Source organism: Aythya ferina (genome assembly GCF_964211825.1).
Source record: "Aythya ferina genome assembly, chromosome: 17".
Taxonomy (NCBI): Eukaryota; Metazoa; Chordata; class Aves; order Anseriformes; family Anatidae; genus Aythya; species Aythya ferina.
The window spans coordinates 10572509-10580626 of record NC_140316.1 but is presented as its reverse complement, the minus strand read 5'-3'; positions in this window follow the sequence as shown (position 1 = coordinate 10580626).

Below are 8118 nucleotides of genomic sequence, written 5' to 3'. Positions count from 1 at the left end.
CTTTTCAGCTGCAAAAGTCGTATCTGGGTCTTGTTGCAAATGTGGTGGATCGTTAATGCTTTATTTTTATACATATCTTTAATTTACAATACAGTATGTAGGTCAGGTTGTACTTCTGAGAGATAGTTCCACCTGCTCATGGTTGCCTTGATCTGAAATGAAATACTTGCTTGCAAGTAGCTATAAAATGTACTCCTAAATTATCCACAGGACTCTCCCTCTGAGTCCAAGGCTAGTCATTGTAACAGATGGACTTCAGTCTGTCATTAAGTCATATTTAAGCTGGAAATGGCATTAATGTTTGAAGAGAACAATACAAAATACAGGATCCCAGTGTCTTTAAACTCAGATATAAGCCACACGGTGAGTTGTTTTCTAGTTTAGTTCCCTTGGTTGGGGACAGTAAACATTTGAAAGGAAATTAATGAGCCCCTCTGAAGGGATTTTTTCCAACAACAAACCATCATCTGAATGCAAATGTGATCTAAAAGTCAATATGTACCTTCAGAGGAACTTTGGAAGAAATACAGGTAACTGAAGGGAAAAACAGGATTCCTGGCCTGTTTATACCCAAAAGCAATGAAAAAAAAGTTCTGCCAGTATAGCTGTATTTCAAAAGGACATGTGTTGACAGCATTAGGGAGCAGAATGTGAATTTTGAAAACTCCTTGTTAATTGTTTGCTTCTGCAGCATGCCTGGAAGGAGATCAAATGTGACCTACTTCAGGAAACTGAATCCTGGAGACCCAGGGCTTCCATACAGCATAACCTGCTGGTTGCTCCTTCTGTTTTTTAAAGAGAGGGAACAAGCTGGAGTGCCATCACTGTGATAGCAAGGACTGAGAAAAAGCTTCCAGTTGCTTATTTCAGTGACACAAATTGTCTTCTTTGGTGTTATCTCTACCAATATGCTTAAACAGATTGCAGGCAGAGTGTCTACATCTTGTGCTCTGACTATCTCCAGTTCTTGTGTTCCAATTTATTTTTTAATAAATACTCGGTATGGCCCCATGTTAAATGACTTTTGCCACTATTTTCTATGACAACTGGGGCGAATGATGATAGCTAAAGAGAATTACTTTATGGAAGTAAAAGTTTCTGTACCCAAAGGGAGAGCGAGGCCCATGGGAACCTGACATGCAGCTCAGGGAACAAGGTGTTCCCAAGCCTATAGTTCTGACAAACCTGGAACATATCCTCACTCATCTGTACAAAGTTTTTAATTTGTCAGAGTGGTAATGACTTACTGAGGAGCCACCAAAGCACTATCTGTTCTTAACCAGGAGGAGGAAAAACAATTCAGTCATTACACACCTGTTTGTCTGACCTCAGGAACATTAGAAGCTTTAAAATGAATGTAAAGGAAAAAAGTAGTTGGGGATAGACATGTAAGTGGTAAATAAAGTAAAATGCAATGTATCTTTACTGAAGATAGATAATATTAAACTGACACCTTTCTTTGATAACTGTTTTCTAGGCAATGGATAGGCAATAGATGTGATCTAGCTGGATTTAATAAGGTATCAGATACAAAGCCACATGGTCAATTGTTTATCTGGGGAGCTATTCCATAGATAAGAAATTAGTGACAGAGATGACAATAGTTTGGGTGGAAAAGTAGACTGAGAAGGTAGCTGTGCTCTTTAAGAAATGATTTGCAGTGAGACTGTGAGCAGGCTCAAAAATGCATTAAATAAATTCATGAGTGAATTGCCAATGAGTGGCTGGACTCCTGTGCCCAGCTCTGATTGCCTCTCAGAGATGGAGTGCTGTACGGCAGGGACCATCAGGCTGACCCAGCAAACCTTTTCTTACAGTCTTTTCATCTTGCATGATATTTTCCAGGCAGGTTTTGGAACAAAAGGTAGGAGCGAGCTGACAGCATTTGCTGATGGCACAAAGTTTGGAGGCAGCAGCAGTTCAGGGGGAATATCTGTATTGCCGGACAAGTTGGATAACATTGAGTGCTGGCACATTAGAAATGGGATGAAATTTAATAGTGGAAAGTACAAGGTCATGCACTTGGGAATTGCGAACAAGAATCTCTGCTGTGAGCTGGGAGCTCATCAGTTGGAAATGACAGAAGAAGAGAAAAATCTGGGTGTATTTGTTGATCTCAAGATGACTGAGAACTCCCAATAGGAAGTAGCTCTGACAAAAAGCATGTATCAACTGAGATATTTCCAGGAGAAGGGGAAAATGTTAGTACCATTATACAAAGCTCTGCTGCAGCCTTCTCTGGAACTATGCGTGCAGCTCTGGTCACATTCAATCAAGGGAGACAAGCTTAAAATGTGACTGGAGGATAATTACGGGGTAATCCAGAGTTTTTCTTATGTAAAGATTTTGACATAATTTCTTTAGCCAAAAAAAAAATGAATGCTGAGAAGGGATACAGTCACTCTCTATGAAACTTCAGGGAGTAAACACAGAAGTATACACATCTCCCTTAAGAGCAAGGGTGATGTGAGCGTAAGAGCAAACAAGTATCCGGTGGCCATGAAGAGTCTGGGCTGAAACATGAGAACGTCGGAGCTTCCAACAGCTCAAGTCCAGAGGCTCTGGATCTCCCTTCCAGAGCTGCCTTACCTTGATGCAGTTGCCACCGACAGCTGAGAACTGAACCTCGGGCACAAAAAGTCCTTTCCAGACATCTCTTGGTGTTTGAGACACAGTCACCGAGATACTAGTTGGCCTCTGAGGAAGAGAAAAGGGATACCTGATGTGCAAAGATACTCTTTGGGGTGCAGTCACAACCCAAATGTCATGTCAGTTATTGGCTGTATTTGGTAAGGGCACATTTAAAATCTACATGTGGTCAGGGTGCAGGCTGTCAGCACCCTGTTCTGGATCATCCCACCCCAGTCCCTCCGATCATCTTCCCACGGCTGCTGGTTCCTTTGCCTATCATGTATTCTGCACCCGGCACAGTGGCAGTGGCAAAAACATACTTGTTCTAGGCACTTTCCTGCTCCTGTTACTGTCAAGTAACCTTTAATACACTTTATTCTTGTGATCCAAACAGCCAAACTCAGACTTTGTGGGTTGTTTCTGTTATGATGAAAAACTGATGGTAAGGTCAGATATTGCTTCAACAAAACAAAACAAGTCCTGATCCCATAAGAACAGGAGGATCATGAAACATGGGGTAGCTTCAGGACTCCAAACCGGCTCATTCAGCCAGCTTTCTATCCAAAAGCAGCTCTCTCCATCCTCTCTCTCCTGTTTTTTCCATCCTTCACCGTGACATTTTACTCCTTTTGCTCTCTGGTTCCCTTTTTCCTTTGGTTATTTTTAACCAATGCCCGAACAGAACGCTGTGCTCAAACATGTCTCTGCCCCTTGTTTTCATAGTGCTCCTCTTTGTGCAGGTGCTTCCATTCTTTCCACTTCCACCATGCAGCTATTTCATTGTTCATTTAATCCAAACAGTGGGCGCTGAGGACAACAGGGGCAGCGCGGTGTGAGGCTCCCCTGATTAAAATCTACCAGCCAAGAGGCACCCAGATGGGACTTGAAACATGGATGCTCTGAATGACTGATCCCTTTGAAAGGTGGATGAATCATTTGAAAATAAAGAGATTTTTATTACATATGTGTATATGTATATATATTTTTTGTTGGAACATTTTCGACAGTCTTAAGATTTTTTGGCTCATAACATCCCTGTGTTAACAGGAGGTACTACTAGTGACACTTCGATGAAGGGAACATAGCATGAAGAAGTTGTCTTAGTGAAGGCTGCTCACCAAGAGGATTATCAAAGGACTAACCAAAGATGAAGTTTGGGGGCACTCCAAGAACTTCAGCTCCAGTGGAACAGCTACAGCACTTTTGAGCAAATACTGAAAACAGCCTTGGGGACAGTGTTTCCAGGTAGGAGCACAGCAGTCCGAGCCTGGCTCAGCACTGATGTGCGAGCTAGTTGACTCCTGAGAACCCAGATTTGTCCAGCAGATCAGCTGAAGACATACTGCGCCCGTCTGTGAAATGACAGACAGCACTCGAGTATAGAATTTGCACTGAACATACTAGTTCTGCTTGGGTTTGCGAGCACAGAGCATTCCTCTGCAGATGACGAATGACTCTGTGTTTGTGCAAGGCATTTCTGTCCCTGGAAGTAAAAGCTGAGGACACCAATATTGAAGATACAGCAGTGTAGGCAGAATGTTTGGAAGTCTTCTCTTACATCTGCTTGCATTATTTTCTCATTCTTAAAAGACAAAGATTCTTAAGATCCATATCGCTTGCCAAGCAAGCTAAAAGTAAGTAAAATGTTCAAAATATTTTATACAGAACGTGCCTACTTGTAAACTTAACTGACAACTTTCAGCTGTGTCATGTTAAGTTGCTACAACAATGCAGCCTGACATGCTTTTAATAATAAAGCATATATATTTTTCTTAATGAGCACACTAAGGATCCTTCCTTCTAAAGTTAGTAATTATCCCATCATACAAAAAAAAAACATGGGGCAAAAAGGGCTAAGGAGTTGATCAGAAGAGCTGCTTTGAGGATCATTAGAAGATGGTATTATTTTAACTGGGAAATCTGTACCCTGTAAAGATACAGTGATAAAACGCTCGGGTCTGTGCCCACTGTGGTAATCAAGTGGCAGAAAGGAGGGAGTCCCCACCCACAGGAACTTGCACCATTAAAACTTGCAGAAATTGAGCAACTCCCTTGCTCTGCTGGGCAGGCGATGGTTGTAGCAGCAGCCTCTCGGAACAGAAGGAACCGGTGCTCCTGCCCCTGGGCAGAAGCAGTTCCGTGCAGGGAACCGACTAAGAAGTGTCTTGGGCCATCCCCTGCATCTTTCATTGAGACCAAAATAAAAAATACCAAACAGTGAGACTTTATGCTAAGAATATGTTAAGAGGGGATTAGTTGGAGAATGATGGAAAATTGAAAAATAAAGTATTGTAGCATCCATCAGGTCGGTAGCTTCCTGATAACACCTCTGTCTTTATGACTATCCACAACATGCTGCCAAAGGCTTCTATCTTCTGTCAGTCCTTGATAAGCTGATCTACACATCATTATGATAAAATGTATAAATAAAAAAAAAAAAAGGAGAAAGTGGAGGTGGGCTGAAAAAGTGCAAAGCCCAGGGCTAAACTGATTCATCATTATTACTGTAATTGCATTTCAGCTGCTTAGAAAATACAGCAACCAATTTCCCCAGCTTTGCAATTGAGTGCTGTGGTTATGTCTCTTTTTCGGATCACACTGACATTTTCCTCCGGTCATTTCATAACCCTTTCATTTTACTCATATTTTCAAGATGTGCTGAGAAGTGACGGTCCGTTGGGGTTTCCTGTGCCCTCAGAGCTGCACGTAAACACGGCACGGGCAGGCTGCTGTCCTTAAACCCTCCGTGATTTCCTTTTGGAAAAAGAGAGGGGCAACAGGGGAGCCTCGCTGCATTTGCATGCAGGGAAGCCAGTCACTTGGCCCCGTAACAGCCGAGACTGGTGTGTGAGCAGGAGGAGAACATCTACCTTTCATGACTGTGCTGCAAATGAAGCAGATATTTTAACCAGCCCCTGGGCTGTCTTTGGGGACTTTCAGGCAGAAATTTGAGGAAAAGCAGGAACCTTGAAAAAACACTCAAGAGACAGGATGCAGCACTCATGGCAGACCTACACAGAAAACACTGAGCTCAGATAGTTGTGTTACTGGGGGAGCTCCAGCACCTCGGTCCTCACGGTGCTTTTCGCACTTCCTGAAATTAGAAGACTGCTTTTGTGCCTTATCGCTAGCCAGGCCAGGAGTGTCCTTACCAGGCAAACAGAGTCGGGGCGCTTATTGGTGTCTATCTGTCAAAATCCTGACAGAGCTACTGCAACCAGGGCATTCTTCCCAGGCTTTGACTTGTGACATCTGATAATCTTCATGGTTACGTTCAGCACTGAACAACTTCCTCCCAGCCATTAATCATATTAAAAGAATGACCTTTTCGCAAAAAGTTTCTTTTCCGAAAGCTTTTGTCTGGACAAGTTCTCTGCAGAGGATCTGATCCAAAGCCCACTTGCTCAGTAACTTCAGGTGGCTTTGGAGAAAACCTGGGAAGAGGGGTTTTCCTGCAGACCTCAGCAGCCCACAAGCTCTTTCAGTGCTTTGTTTCTCCATGCAGTGAGGGCCGGTAGCTACCCTGCACCGCTGGAACTGGGACGTTGTGCAGGTGGAAGGCAGCTTTTCCCTCTGATTTGCATTAAAATGACATATTTGACTTCTGCCATCCTGAAGTATTAACAGTTTCTGGCATGTGGTACACAGGTACAGCAGAGGCACTTTTTTTGTTGACTTCTTTAATTGCCATTCATTTGCCAGGTTCAATTTAATTTGTACAAGGAACGTGTATACATATCATTACAAACCTCAGTTATACACACATAGCAGCGCCAATAATTTGGGCAGAGGCTCCAAGAGTTCACAGTGCTTTAGGAAATCAAGCACATAATACACCATCAGGAAGGTAAAAGGACAAAAAATAAATAAAATAAATAAAATTAAAAAAAAAAAAAAAAAAAACACCAAAAAGAGGAATAGTGATTCAAACCAGCCTGATGACAGATTCTAAGCCCACTGAGTCACTTGGTGTCTTTCCAGCAGTGCTTTGGAGGAAGGTTGGCAAAGAAGGGGAAATAAACAGATGCCTTTGCAAACGAATCATGCTTCAATTGCCAAATGTTATCCTCCGCTAAAAAATCAGAGCAAACCTTGAACCTGACATCATTACTGGAGTTTTGTTCTGATAAGTGCTTCGCACAGCGCGTTGGTGCCAGGGTCCTGTCTCAGGGCCTGACTTGTCTGTGTGATGTCTGAGAAATAAAAATACTAGATAATTCTTTAAAAATTAGCAATTCAAAAGGTGTGGCTAAAGATTGGCTAAAATTGCAAGCTCCCCAACAACCTGGTGTGACATTTAAAGTGCAAATCAATAGTACCCTGCGGAATGTGAAACGCAACACAGCCTGTCCATGCTGCGTTCTAGCTAGAGAGAAAATGCCAGCATGCTAATAAGAAAATACCGAATGTGACAGTCTTGTGAAGGAGAAGCTGGCAGCCAGCTTTCTCCGTGGAGCTGATGGAGGCCCCTTGGGTGTTCTCCCCCTTTCTTCCTGCTGCTGTGTGTGAAATGCAGGAGCAGGGACATCTGTAATGTGATTGCACACCGAGACACCGGCTGTCCGGTGTTTCTGAGGGTGTTGGATTGGGGGACTGGGAGCTGGAACCTCGTTATCATCTGATTCCTAATTAGCCATGTGACAGAGAGCACGATGTGGTCATCTCAAGTCTGTGTGAAGTTTAGGAGGAGGTCCCTGCAGCCAGGGGAGAGACCTGAGATGCCAGAGAGCATCTGTATGGCAGTGAGAGTCGGATGCTTTAAGTCCCAGACTTCATCTCTCTTTCATCCCAGAGGTGATTAAAGCAGGCTGAGCAACGTCTGATTTTGGAGTTTATAAGCTTGACTAACGTGACCTCTCATTAAGATCAACAGAGCTCGTATTAAGTGACAAGAAATAAGCTTGTCCCGCAGCGTCAAACTGGTGGCATCCAGTAACCTCCCTCAGCAGCAAAGGGGAAACAAAGCTGAAGAAACAAAAACAAAACCAAAAATAAAGCTGAAGAAGGGGGCAGCGTGGCCACGGGGGCTGCTGGCTGTGCCACCTCCCCGGGCCCTTCACCCAGGGCTCTCCTTTAGCTCTAAAACAACTGAGACCCACCTGGGGACAGGGTGACCTGCTGGCCCAGCTGGTTCCCTTTCGAAGGATTGCACTGTGCTTTTCCTCCCCCTAAAAGACAATGCTGTGGGTGCAGGCAAAGTCCCAAATATTTTTTTGTTTTGTTTTGTTTTGATGCTGTTGGCAGGATGCTGTACCTACAGGTTGCCTGTGGTCCCCTGCATGGCCCTGTGTGGGGACAGACATGTGGTTACAGACGTGTCCCTCAGAGGGGCACAGGGAATCCTGGAATCAGAGGGTCTTTAGTGTTGGAGGAGACGTTCGAGATTAGGTTGGATATTAGGAAGAACTTCTTTACTGGGAGGGTTGTGAGGCATTGCAATGGGCTGCCCAGGGAAGTGGTGGAGTCACCATCCCTGGGGGTCTTTAA